Source organism: Scyliorhinus canicula, chromosome 19 (assembly GCF_902713615.1).
Source record: "Scyliorhinus canicula chromosome 19, sScyCan1.1, whole genome shotgun sequence".
Lineage (NCBI taxonomy): Eukaryota > Metazoa > Chordata > Chondrichthyes > Carcharhiniformes > Scyliorhinidae > Scyliorhinus > Scyliorhinus canicula.
In genome coordinates this window covers 104,465,490-104,479,517 of record NC_052164.1, presented here as the reverse complement: position 1 = coordinate 104,479,517, position 14,028 = coordinate 104,465,490, and the positions used below count along the sequence as shown (strand labels likewise).

Genomic DNA, 14,028 nt, shown 5'->3' with positions numbered 1-14,028 from the left:
TGGCAAGAGCAGCCCACTGAAACCTTCACCCCATTCCCGCAACCCCGTAACCCCACCCAACCCTTTTGGACACTAAGGGCAATTTAACATGGCCAATCCACCTATCTTTGGACTGTGGAAGGAAACTGGAGCACCCGGAGGACCCCCGTAGACATGGGGAGAACGTGCAAACTCCACACAGACAGTGACCCAAGCCAGGAATCAAACCTGGGATCCTGGAGTTGTGAAGCAACAGTGCTAACCACCGTGCTACCGTGCCACTCCCTGTGAACAGCTGACACCAGTCATTCTTTGTCAGTTTCTCCAGTGCCAAGGCCCAGGTTTATTGTCTGAAAAACAAGAGTTTACTTAGCACCTCTAACATAGGAGCATAATGAAAACAAAATTTGACACCGAGCTACTTAAAATGATATTAGGACATGTGACCAAAACATTGTTCAATGAGAAATAACAGAGGAGAGAGGTAGAGAGGCAGAAAGCTTTTGGAATGTAGTCAATGGTTTGCTGGAACACACCATGTAACTGAAACACAAGCTATGAGATACATGTTACAGAAAGAATAACCATGGAATATTGAGACTGATAGAGGGTCAGTGTGAACATATAGCTAGCTTGTGAGAGAGGAGGGTAGAACACCCAATTTTGTTTAGCACCAATATGTTTAAGTTAGACCAGGTGGTAACAAGGGAGTAGAAGTGACACCCCAGGCAGAATTTAGCTGATCAATGTACACAACCAAGTATTAAGTGCCTCGAGCATGCCTTTACCTCTGAATACAAGCCTCGTGTCTGCCTCTCACATGATATTTGTCCTCAGCAGCTGCTTTTTATATAAATAACCAGAGGGATACGCTTCTGGGTACCATGGTTCACTCGATGCTGTGCAGTGTAAGTGATATTACACTGATCTGACATTGAAAAATAGTGCTGCACTCTCAAAGTTGTATTGAATAGATTTTGAGAAAGATCAAACCGATGCAGCTGCTGGAACAAAGCGGAGATTATTATTTACCAAACCCCGGTGATTAATGCTAACCGTCCACTTCCTGCTCAGAACAAAAGAGAACGTCAGCCTTGGATGTCACTTGCCACAAATGAGCCGATCTCACAGTCTGAGCCTGAGGGGTGGCAGCACAGCAGGGGGAGAGGCAATACAGAAGAGGGACAAGGGAAGGAGCTGTGCGGTGGGGCATTGGAGAGATGAGGCATTGCAAGTTGATGGGCACAGTGGTGGGAGGGCAATGCAGGGTGAGGGGAAGGGAGAATATCCATTCCAAATTTCTCAAATCAGGATGTATTGCCACTCATAGATCCTATTCCATATCATACAGGGATAGCTGAGAACGACCGTTTAACCCTATCAAGATAGATAGCTAGATAGAGGAAAGGTAGAAACCAGGGAGGGTTTTTGTTAAAACGTGCAATAAAACTGTGCCCGATGGAGTTAGCCGATTTGAATCGGAGTGTAATTGGAGCCAGTGCAATTGCTGTCAACACTGCTGGACTGAAGATGAGAAATGTCAGCTGGACCTTTACTCCCGATTGCAATTTATTCCCCATCGACTGCAAAGTTTGTGGATGTTGGATAAGCACAGTAACAAGATCCTTCCACAATAAAATATTCTGCTAAACTCATAGATATGAAGAATGACCACTAGGTCAAGGTGCTGCTCGTGTCCATGGTGATGTACAAAAAAACAGTGGTGAGTGGAATTGGCCTTGGGCAGTGGTGTAACTGGGGGAATCGTGGATTTGACTCTGTTTGAAATTCTGTCCAATTTACATGTTCACTGACTCCAATTAAAATTGGTGGATGCGTACATCTAACAGTTAATTCTTGTTTGCCTCGTCTCTGCTACCACCAAAGACAAATTTCTTTACAGTACCTTCTGGGGTTAGGGAAATAGATCAAAACATGTAGTTTAGGACCGTGTTAAAAATGTGTTCACAACCTGTTACAATAATTTAATGGGGCAGAATTATAAGTGTCCCAGAGGGGTTCAGCATAGCCTGGAACTCTTAGGACATTGCTGTCCTCTGACATCAAAGATTTGGGTATCTCTGTTACCTTCAGTGTACAGATCAGCCCCACAGTGTACTCAGCAGGGAGCACCTCCTCTGAAGAGGAGGACAGGGGACAAAGAGAGAGAGAGGAGGTCAGGTGGTTGTAGACATCACCTTAGAGCAAGAGGTGTAAGCTCAGGGCAGAGGGGGAGGACGTCCCCACAGAAGACATCACTACCGAGTTGCCAGGGTGTACATGCAATGGATCAACTACCTGGGCATGACCGGTCCAGTGCCGCAGGAGGCTGAGCTTTCAGCGGAAGCTGTCACGACAATCTGCCAGATGCTCGGACCGGAGAGAGTGTGGTAGTATGACTAGGGGTATTACGGTACCTGGGAGTGTGAGCTGCCATTGGTGCAGAGGACTCGCTGCCCATTGGCCCAGGTATTGTGTGCCTCTTGTCCCTATTGGCTAAGAGGAAGGTAGCTCCACCTATGAGGCACTGCCCAGCCCGTTCCTCGGCAGCCAGGCCATTTCCGGTACGTCTGCGGCCGGGCTCACTTCTTGCTAATTAAAGCCTTTCATTTCAGACTTCACCTACGTTTCATGTCCATTGATTGTGCATCAATTTAATTAGCAAGATTTTAAAGGATGAAGCTCCGCATCAAGCCAGAGTGTCTTCGACTCAGCCCCCACGCAGTGAATGCAACAGCCGCATTTAAGCATTAAGAACATAAGAACTAGGAGCAGGAGTAGGCCATCTGGCCCCTCGAGCCTGCTCCGCCATTCAATGAGATCATGGCTGATCTTTTGTGGACTCAGCTCCACTTTCCGGCCCGAATACCATAACCCTTAATCCCTTTATTCTTCAAAAAACTATCTATCTTTACCTTAAAAACATGTAATGAAGGAGCCTCAACTGCTTCACTGGGCAAGGAATTCCATAGATTCACAACCCTTTGGGTGAAGAAGTTCCTCCTAAACTCAGTTCTAAATCTACTTCCCCTTATTTTGAGGCTATGCCCCCTAGTTCTGCTGTCACCCGCCAGTGGAAACAACCTGCCCGCATCTATCCTATCTATTCCCTTCATAATTTTAAATGTTTCTATAAGATCCCCCCTCATCCTTCTAAATTCCAACGAGTACAGTCCCAGTCTACTCAACCTCTCCTCATAATCCAACCCCTTCAGCTCTGGGATTAACCTAGTGAATCTCCTCTGCACACCCTCCAGCGCCAGTACGTCCTTTCTCAAGTAAGGAGACCAAAACTGAACACAATACTCCAGGTGTGGCCGCACTAACACCTTATACAATTGCAACATAACCTCCCTAGTCTTAAACTCCATCCCTCTAGCAATGAAGGACAAAATTCCATTTGCCTTCTTAATCACCTGTTGCACTTGTAAACCAACCTTCTGTGACTCATGCACTAGCACACCCAAGTCTCTCTGAACAGCGGCATGCTTTAATATTTTATTGTTTAAATAATAATCCCGTTTGCTGTTATTCCTATCAAAATGGATAACCTCACATTTGTCAACATTGTATTCCATCTGCCAGACCTGAGCCCATTCACTTAACCTATCCAAATCCCTCTGCAGACTTCCAGTATCCTCTGCACTTTTCGCTTTACCACTCATCTTAGTGTCATCTGCAAACTTGGACACATTGCCCTTGGTCCCCAACTCCAAATCATCAATGTAAATTGTGAACAATTGTGGGCCCAACACGGATCCCTGAGGGACACCACTAGCTACTGATTGCCAACCAGAGAAACACCCATTTATCCCAACTCTTTGCTTTCTATTAATTAACCAATCCTCTATCCATGCTACTACTTTACCCTTAATGCCATGCATCTTTATCTTATGCAGCAACCTTTTGTGTGGCACCTTGTCAAAGGCTTTCTGGAAATCCAGATATACCACATCCATCGGCTCCCCGTTATCTACTGCACTGGTAATGTCCTCAAAAAATTCCACTAAATTAGTTAGGCACGACCTGCCTTTTACGAACCCATGCTGCGTCTGCCCAATGGGACAATTTCTATCCAGATGCCTCGCAATTTCTTCCTTGATGATAGATTCCAGCATCTTCCCTATTACCGAAGTTAAACTCACTGCCTATAATTTCCTGCTTTCTGCCTACCTCCTTTTTTAAACAGTGGCGTCACGTTTGCTAATTTCCAATCCACCGGGACCACCCCAGAGTCTAGTGAATTTCGGTAAATTATCACTAGTGCATCTGCAATTTCCCTAGCCATCTCTTTTAGCACTCTGGGATGCATTCCATCAGGGCCAGGAGACTTGTCTACCTTTAGCCCCATTAGCTTGCCCATCACTCCCTCCTTAGTGATAACAATCCTCTCAAGGTCCTCACCTGTCATAGCCTCATTTCTATCAGTCACTGGCATGTTATTTGTGTCTTCCACTGTGAAGACCGACCCAAAAAACCTGTTCAGTTCCTCAGCCATTTCCTCATTTCCCATTATTAGAACTCCCTTCTCATCCTCTAAAGGACCAATATTTACCTTAGCCACTCTTTTTTGTCTTATATATTTGTAAAAACTTTGGCTGGCTTGCTTCAATAGTTACCTGAGCACAGCAGAAAATGACCCGACGAGGGAGCAGAAATTGCACATCCTCCACTCATGCGTCGGCACCGCCGTGTACACGCTCATAGAGGACACGACAGACTACGTCGTGGCTATGGACTTGCTCAAAGGACATTTCATACGGCCAGTGAACCAAGTCTACGCTCGGCACTTACTAGCCATGAGGCAGCAGATACCTGGTGAGTCACTGGACGTATTTTACCGTGCATTCCTCGTGCTGGGGAGGAACTGCGGCTGCCCACAGGTGTCTGCTGCTGAGCATACCGAACTTCTGATCTGAGATGCCTTCGTTGCAGGTATGCAGTCCTTGTAGAACCGCCAAAGACTGTTGGAGAGAGAAACTTTAAGCCTCATGGAGGCACGTGCCCTCGCCTCCTCCCGAGACATCGCGAACCGTAACGCTCCCTCGTACGCCCCTGACCCCGGCGGCCCCCTGGACAGCGCGGAACTCGGCCCCTCTCTCCCCACGGACTCGGACCCCCCCCCCCCCCCCCCCAGGCCTGCGCCGCAGGATGCCCAAAAAAAACCGCGGGACCCGCTGCTATTTCTGTGGCCAGGCAAAGCACCCCCATCACCACTGCCCAGCCCGTTCCGCAACCTGCAAGGGCTGCCGGAAGAAGGGCCACTTTGTGGCTGTTTGCCAAGCTAAGGCGGTCGCTGCGGTCCCAAGCAGTGACCGCGGGACTCCCCCCTCGCTCTCCTCAGGGGCCCTGTGTGGCCCGCGGACCTCGCTGCCCCTACCCCCCACCGCCACGTGCGACCCCCGCGTGCTGCCATTTTGGACCCCCGACTCCACGTGAGGGGAATGGGCGCCGCCATTTTGTCCAACCCCCACCATGTGCGGCCGATGGGCGCTGCCATCTTGGATGGGCACCGAGGACCCCACGGGTGACTACTCCCTGCCTGATGAGGACTCTGAATATCTGCCACGACTTGCCTCAGTCACACTGGACCAGTCGCGGCCTCGTACCCTCTCCACAGCGATCACGAAGATTCTGCTCAATGGCCATGGGACAAACTGCCTGCGGGACTCCGGGAGCACAGAGAGTTTCATCCACCCCGCCACGGTAAGACGCTGCACTCTCCCTGTCTACCCGGTTAAGCAAAAAATCGCTCTGGCCTCTGGTTCTCACTCGGTACAGATCACGGGTTGCTGCATAGCGGACCTCATGGTCCAGGGGAGGGAGTTTAAAAACTACAAGCTATTCGTCCTCCCTCACCTCTGCGTGGCAGCACTCCTGGGGTTAGACTTCCAGTGTAACCTCCAGAGCTTAACATTCAAATTCAGCAGCCCTATGCCCCCCTCACTGTCTGCAGCCTCGCGTCCCTCAAGGTCGATCCCCCGTCCTTGTTTGCAAACCTCACCCCGGATTGCAAACCCGTCGCCACCAGGAGCAAACGATACAGTGCCCAGGACCGGACCTTCATCAGGTCCGAGGTCCAGCGGCTTCTGAAGGAAGGGGTCATCGAGGCTTGCAACAGCCCCTGGTGAGCACAAGTGCTGGTGGTAAAGACCGGGGAGAAGAATAGGATGGTCATAGACTACAGTCAGACCATCAACAGGTTTACGCAGCTGGACGCGTACCCTCTCCCACATATCTCCGACCTGGTCAACAGGATCGCGCAGTACAAGGTCTTCTCCACGGTGGACCTCGAGTCCGCCTACCATCAGCTCTCCATCCGCGCGAGTGACCGCAAGTACACTGCGTACGAAGCGGGCGGACGGCTCTACCACTTTTTAAGGGTTCCCTTCGGTGTTACAAACGGGGTCACGGTCTTCCAACGAGAGATGGACCGAATGGTCGACCAACACGGTTTACGGGCCACCTTCCCGTATCTCGATAACGTCACCATCTGCGGCCACGATCAGCAGGACCACGACACCAACCTCCGAAAATTCCTCCGAACTGCAAAACTCCTTAACCTGACCTACAACAAGGACAATTGCGTGTTTAGCACCGTCCGTCTAGCCATGCTCGGCTACCTAGTGCATAACGGAGTGATAGGCCCCGACCCGGAACGCATGCTCCCTCTCCCTCTCCCCTACTCCCCCAAAGCCCTCAAGCGCTGTCTGGGTTTCTTTTCATATTATGCTCAGTGGGTCTCCAATTACACCGACAAAGCCCGTCCCCTCCTTCAATCAGCCACGTTTCCCCTGGGAATGGAGGCCTGCCAGGCCTTCAGCTGCATCAAAGCAGATATTGCAAAGACAACAATGCGAGCTATCCATGAGTCCCTCCCCTTCCAGGTTGAGAGCGACGCGTCCGATGTAGCTCTGGCGGCCACCCTCAACCAAGCGGGCAGACCCGTGACCTTCTTCACCCGTACCCTCCATGCTTCCGAAATCCGCCACTCCTCGGTCCAGAAGGAAGCACAGGCCATAGTCGAAGCTGTGCGATATTGGAGGCACTATCTGGCCAGCAGGAGGTTTACCCTCCTCACAGACCAACAGTCAGTGGCCTTCATGTTTGACAATGCACAGAGGGGCAAGATAAAGAACGACAAGATCTTGTGGTGGAGGATCGAACTGTCCACCTGCAACTACGACATCTTGTATCGTCCTGGGAAGCTAAACGAGCCTCCCGATGCCCTGTCCCGTGGCACCTGTGCCAACGCACAACTGGACCACCTCCGAACCCACCACGCGAACCTCTGCCACCCGGGAGTCACCCGCTTCTTTCACTTTATAAAGACCCGCAACCTGCCCTACTCCATCGAGGAGGTCAGGACAGTGACCAGGGACTGCCACATCTGCGCGGAGTGCAAGCCGCACTTCTACTGCCCCGAACAAGCGCATCTGATAAAGGCTTCCCGCCCCTTTGAACGCCTCAGCATGGATTTCAAAGGCCCCCTCCCCTCCACCAACCGCAACACGTACTTCCTCAACATGATTGATGAGTACTCCCGCTTCCCTTTCGCCATCCCCTGCTCTGACATGACCACACCCACCATCATTAAAGTCCTACACACCATTTTCTCCCTGTTCGGATTCCCCGCTTACATTCATAGCGATCGGGGGTCCTCCTTTATGAGTGTAGAGCTGCGTCAATTCCTGCTCAGCAGGGGCATCGCCTCCAGCAGGGCAACCAGTTACAACCCCAGGGGTAACGGACAGGTTGAGAGGGAGAACGGTATGGTCTGGAAGACCGTCCTGCTGGCCCTACGGTCCAGATATCTCCCAGTCTCCCACTGGCAAGAGGTCCTCCCAGACGCCCTCCATTGAATCCGGTCACTTCTTTGTACATCCACTAATCAAACGCCTCACGAACGCCTTCTTGTTTTTGCCAGGAAGTCTTCCACAGGGACCTCGCTCCCAACTTGGCTGGCTACCCCCGGGCCCATCCTGCTCCGGAAACACGTGCAGGTGCACAAGTCGGACCCGTTGGTCGAGAGGGTCCAGCTGCTCCACACGAACCCGCAGTACGCGTATGTGGAGTATCCCGCTGGCCGACAGGACACGGTCTCCCTACGGGACCTGGCACCCGCCGGATCCCGGCCACCCCCCCCGGCGCCAGCCCCCCAACCATCCCCCAATCCCAACTGGCCGTGTGGCTGAAGACTATTGCTGATCGAGAATTGGTAACCATGTTTAAGTGAGCACTTCACCCATGCCAAGTGGATTCACATGGGTGGGTGGGCCATGTAGCATCTGGGGGTCATTGCCTAGCATTCCAATCGCACCTTGATGCCTGGACTATGCTTGAACACTGCAGAAGGCAACACCACAAACTCGGCAGCCAACATCCGAACACCCAGGGGAGGAAACACAGATCCAGGGACGGGACCATGGCCAGAGGGTGCGTGGGTGGCACGGTGAGGGGAGGGGTTGCCTGGAAAGATGGGCATAGGGTCCGGGGCTCAACCCGCATTGCGGAAGAAAGTGAAGGAGGCATCATAATGGTTGTGCAAAATGTTGTTTAATATGCTGTACAATGCCCCAATCCTGAAAGTCGACCTTAGCGAGACATATAGGATTCTCAGGAGGTTTGACAGGTTGGATGCTGAGAGGTTGTTTCCCCTTGTGGCAGAGTCAAGGGTCAGTGGGCAGAATTTCAGAGGAAGGGGTTGTGCAATTCAGACAGAGATGAGGAGGAATTTCTTCTCTCTGATATAGAACATACAGTGCAGAAGGAGGCCACTCGGCCCATCGAGTCTGCACCGACTCACTTAAGCCCTCATTTCCACCCTATCCCCGTAACCCAATAACCCCTCCTAACCTTTTTGGTCACTAAGGGAAATTTATCATGGCCAATCCACCTAACCCGCACGGCTTTGGTCTGTGGGAGGAAACCAGAGCATCCGGAGGAAACCCACGCAGACACGGGGAGAACGTGCAGACTCCGCACAGACAGTGACTCAGCGCGGAATCGAACCTGGGACCCTGGCGTTGTGAAGCCACAGTGCTACCGTGCTGCCCACATGGTTGTGAATCTATGGAATTCTTTACCACAGAGGGCTGTAGAGGATTGTCATTAAGTATGTTCAAGGCTGAGATAGAGATTTTTAATCAGTAAGGAAATCAAGTGCTTTGGGTAAGGCAGGAAAGTGGAGTTGAGGATTATATCAGATCAGTCATGCTCTCATTGAATGGCGGAACAGGCTTGATTGGCTGAATGGCCTACTTCTGCTCCTACTTCTCATGGTCATATGAGGCTCTCAGAATCATAGAATTGTTATGGTGCAGGTGAGGCCATTCGGTCCATCGTGTCTGTACCGCCTCTCCAAATGAGTGTCATGAGTTAATGCCGTTCCCCTACCTTTTCCCCGTCCTTCTGCATATTGTATCTATTCAAATAACCATCTACACCTCGATTGAACCTGCCTCCGCCACACTTCTAGGCCATGCAGTCCAGACCCCAACCACTTGTTATGAAAAAGTTTTTTCTCACATCACATTTGTTTCTTTTGCAAATCACTTTAAATCTGTGCCCTCTCGTTCTTGATCCTTTTATGAGTAGGAAAAATTTCTCTCTATCTACTCTGTCCAGCCCCCTCATTATTTTGAACATCTCTATCAAATATCCTCTCAGCTTTCTTCTCTCCAAGGAGAATAGTCCCAACCTCTCCAATCTGCCCTCACTACGGAAGTTTCTCATCCCTGGAACCAAGCCTGTAAACCTCTTCTAAACTCTTAATGTGTTCACATCCTTCCTATAGTGAGTCTCCCAGAACTGTTCACAATATTCCAGCTGAGGTCTAACCCGTGTTTTGTATAAGTTCAGCATAACCTCCTTGCTCTTACACTCTGTGCCCCTATTAATAAAGTCCAGAATACTATATTTTATCCCTTATTTTATATTATCTCTCCATGCTCTTCCTACCAAAATGCATCACCTCACCTTTCTCTGCATTGAACTTCATCTGCCTCCTATCTTCCCACTCCACCAATTTATCTATATCCATTTGCAGGTCTACACTGTCCTTTCCTGGCAATTCACAATACTTCCAAGATTGCATCCTATAGTGGGCGCTGTCCCTCCGGTTGGCCCCAAACACTTCCCCATTGAAGACCTCGTTCTCACTGGAGTCGAAGAGCCCGATAATCCTACAGGATGGACCCCATTTCAGGAAAATGGCTCAAATCGAATTTTACCTCAGTAAGAGAATACTGTGAAGAGAGGCTCTGATGACCAGACTTTAGGGTGGGATTTTCCTCCCCTCTGTGGCATGCTCTGCAGCGGTGGAGGGCAGTTCACCAGTGGCCTGCAGTGGGATCTTCTGCTCCCGCCAGGGTTTCCCAGTGAACACACCCGTCAACGTTGTGAAACCCGCAGTGGGGGTGCGCCGTCAGTGGGACAGTAACGTCCCGCCATTTTGAATGACCACAAAATCCCACCTATTAAGTGAGGTTCTGGAGGCTAACCAGTATTTGCAGAATCAAAAGCTTCAGGAGAGGAAGGGAGGAGCAAGTTGACGAGAAGAATCCTTATGGTGAGACATGTTCTGGCTGCATACCCTATACCCAGCTTTTTGAAAGTTTACTTATGGATGGGAGGAATGTTCATGTGGAGTTTGCACATTCTCCCTGTGTCAGTGTGGTAAATGTGCAAGGTAGGTGGATTGGCCATGCTAAATTGCCCCATAATTTTATTTATTTTTTAAAATGAGGGGAATGGAGTGATGTGTGAAGGCTGTGAGTAAAACTAAAGTACAAAACTGCACAAGTATTAAGTGGAAGTCTTCTCACTTTTTCTCACTGTGGGCCGGTTTAACTCAGTTGTCTGGAGAGCTGAGAGCTGGTTTATGACGCAAAGCGATGCCACCAGCGTGGGTTCAATTCCCGTACCAGCTGAGGTTATTCATGAAGGCCTCGCCATCTCAACCTTGCCCCTTGACTGATGAGTGTTAATCCTCAGGTTAAATCACCACCAGTCAGCTCTCCCCCTCAAAGAGAAAAGCAGACTATCATCATCTGGGACTATGGTGACTTTACTTTTTCCTCTTACTTTGTGCAATGTTGTGACCTCTTTATTTACACTTTTAACTTCGACCCACAGAGTCTGGTTGGTTTGATGGGAAACGGTTAACAAATCTCTGTGCCAATTCCTAATTTTAACCTGAACAGATTACGTGTGTTTGACGTTGAATCAAGTTGCCTGATTTCTGGCCAGTGAAGATAAATAAAGGGAATGAGTGCAGCTATTGAGAGTTTACTGCCAAAAATGTGATGGCTAATATTTTACTAAACAGACTGTGAAGCTTACTTAGAAACTCTATCAAGCCCCAAATGGAGCACAGCTAAGGAGGGAGAGAGAGGCAGAAATAGATTTTTGCAACTGGTAGCGGTTGAGCAAATTCTCATGTCCTTAATTGGGAACATCTGGATTCAACAGCACAGAATAAAGACTGGCTTAGTGTGTGTCATAATTGTGCAGTTTGGGATGGATTTAATGCAGCCTGTTGCTGCCGGAGCCATGGCAGCTGGACCCACTTAATCATAGGAGAGGCCTCAAGTTAGTCTCCTGGTCGCAAAAGAATTGCTCCCGATTAGTTGGAGAGTGGTAGTGACTCAATATTCTGACACTGGTGGCAGGATGTCAAATAGGCTCATTAATGAGCCAATAACACCTATGATCCCTGAGGCTACTGCAATTTAATGGTGCCTCTGGGGTTTAACAGGAATCACATGGCTTTCCAGAACCCCTGGAAGGCCGGTAGATAGGGGGAATCCTTTGGTATAGACAGTTTCTATCTGACTCGGGGACCTGGATCAAGAAGGGAGGGTGGGGGCACTGAAAGCCACCCCTGCCAACTTCACCACTGACATCCATGCACCTGCAACCCCCTTCCCATGATCTCCATCCTGCCCTCACCTTGTTCTGGGGTCCCATGTGGGCCTCTGATGAATGCAGTGCTTCTAGCAGCCACTCTGATTTGGCGAGTAGCTCTTGGTGGGCAGGGCATTAGCTGCTCAGGACCTCAATCCTCTCCCCTTCCCCCCCCCCCTGTCCAAAGAAATGCAGGTTAAGTGGGGGTGCGGGGATAGGACAGGAGGGTGGATCTAGGTGGGATGCTCTTTCGGTGCATGGGTGCAGACTCGATAAGCCAAACAGCCTCCTTCTGCACTGTAGGGAATCTAATCTAATTCTCCTGAGCCCCACAAAATCCAACCCTGTGTGAGAGTGTGTATGTGTGAAAGAGAGAATGGGGCATTTGCACAGCTCAGGTACGAGTAGGGAATTTACTGCACATTGACCAGTGACAGCTGTCGATTTGTGGGGTAGTTCATTCATTTTCATTAGTGCCATTAAACAATAAGTTCCTGAATGGTGAGAGGGATTGCTGACAATTTCAGTCCAGAGATTGTGTAACCAAGTGGTGAAAGCTTGAATAATAGATAAGCTGTAGACGGTTTTGTGCTTTCAGTGCAGCTTGGTCCAGTCAATAATCAGGTAAGTTAGAGGTATGGTTACATGAAAGAACTTTCTTGGGCCTGACCCGCAAAATAACTTTACTCACCAGCTCACCAGGAGGTACTTTAAACTCATATTTCAATGTTTCAATGTTTTTATCTTCCTCTCCCTTGTTCTTTGGTGGTACGTATGGAGACACCAAGTTGAATCTAATGATTATACAGAGCCAATTATATTGTTGTTCTACTGTTCCCCTCTATCCATATATGTTGATATTTTTTGTGCTGAGCTGTACCATTCCTGTGGTTTTTAGAACATAGAACAGTACAGCACAGAACAGGCCCTTCGGCCCTCGATGTTGTGCTGAGCAATGATCACCCTACTTAAACCCACGTAACCCGTATACCCGTAACCCAACAATCCCCCCATTAACCTTACACTACGGGCAATTTAGCATGGCCAATCCACCTAACCCGCACATCTTTGGACTGTGGGAGGAAACCGGAGCACCCGGAGGAAACCCACGCACACACGGGGAGGACGTGCAGACTCCACACAGACAGCGACCCAGCCGGGAATCGAACCTGGGACCCTGGAGCTGTGAAGCATTGATGCTAACCACCATGCTACCGTGGACAGCCAGCTTACACCACCTTAATAAGGCATAAATTCTGGAGATCTCAATTAACCATTGCACAGCAGCCAAAACAACATCTTCACATGTTGTGTTATTGGTTAAAATGAAAAACTTCAATGAGAATACTTCATTTTTTTTCATTGCTCTGTTAACGCTGCCTTATTACAAAGCAATGAGTCGCAACATAGCATGATCAAAGGCTGAATATGCAACATCTGAAGGGTTAACCCAACCTTTAAAGTCTCCCCAGTAGAAATATTAGGAACACTTTCTTCCAAGGAGGTATATTTACAATGACAGTTGCTATGATGACGTTGACACACATTACCTCCTTGGAAGAAAGTGTCCCAATATTTCTTCAGAAGGGGAGATTTAAAAGCACTGTTTTAACCTTTCAGTTGCTGCTGTGGTCACCCTTTAATCGTTCTACGTTGCAACACATTGCTTTGGAATGGGATACAGTCCTCAGAGCCAGGAGAAAATAAGAGGTTAAAGCACAGCTCCGCTGGTGAGTAAAGTTATTTTGCAGGTCAGGTCCAAGGCGGTTCTGTCTGATCATACCTCTAACAAATTCTTAATTTCGACATGATTTATATATCATTGCGTTGTTTCAAGATAAAAAATAAATCTTGCTGGGCCCTTCCATAAATCCACATGCATTATAAATATGAAATTAGGTTGTAAAGACTGAGTGTGGAAATTGGCAAGTGAGTGTGGTGGTTTATATTGACAGTGGGATGTGAGTATGGAAAGGCTTTACACTGAGAGTGAAGTTTAGTGTGAATGTTTTGCAGTGAGGTTATGTTGTGAATAGTGAGTGTGAATGTTTTGCAGTGAGATTGTGTTGTGAATAGTGAGTGTGAATGTTTTGCAGTGAGGTTGTGCTGTGAATAGTGAGTGTGAATGTTTTGCAGTGAGAT

The 14,028-nt window shown here is 49.0% G+C and overlaps 1 protein-coding gene across 5 annotated transcripts in view; it reads left to right on the top strand.

The window, feature by feature from the left end:
- The window catches only part of LOC119953875 (cell surface glycoprotein MUC18-like), a 251,544-nt gene that overhangs the window by 122,493 nt on the left and 115,023 nt on the right, over window positions 1-14,028 (top strand). The window contains exon 1 of one of the 5 annotated variants that reach the window (XM_038778488.1): window positions 12,488-12,510. The exons of the other annotated variants lie outside the window; for them this stretch is intronic. The gene's annotated coding sequence lies outside the window, so the exon portion shown is untranslated. Of the gene's footprint in view, window positions 1-12,487; window positions 12,511-14,028 lie in introns of those variants that run through there. 5 annotated transcript variants of the gene reach the window in all.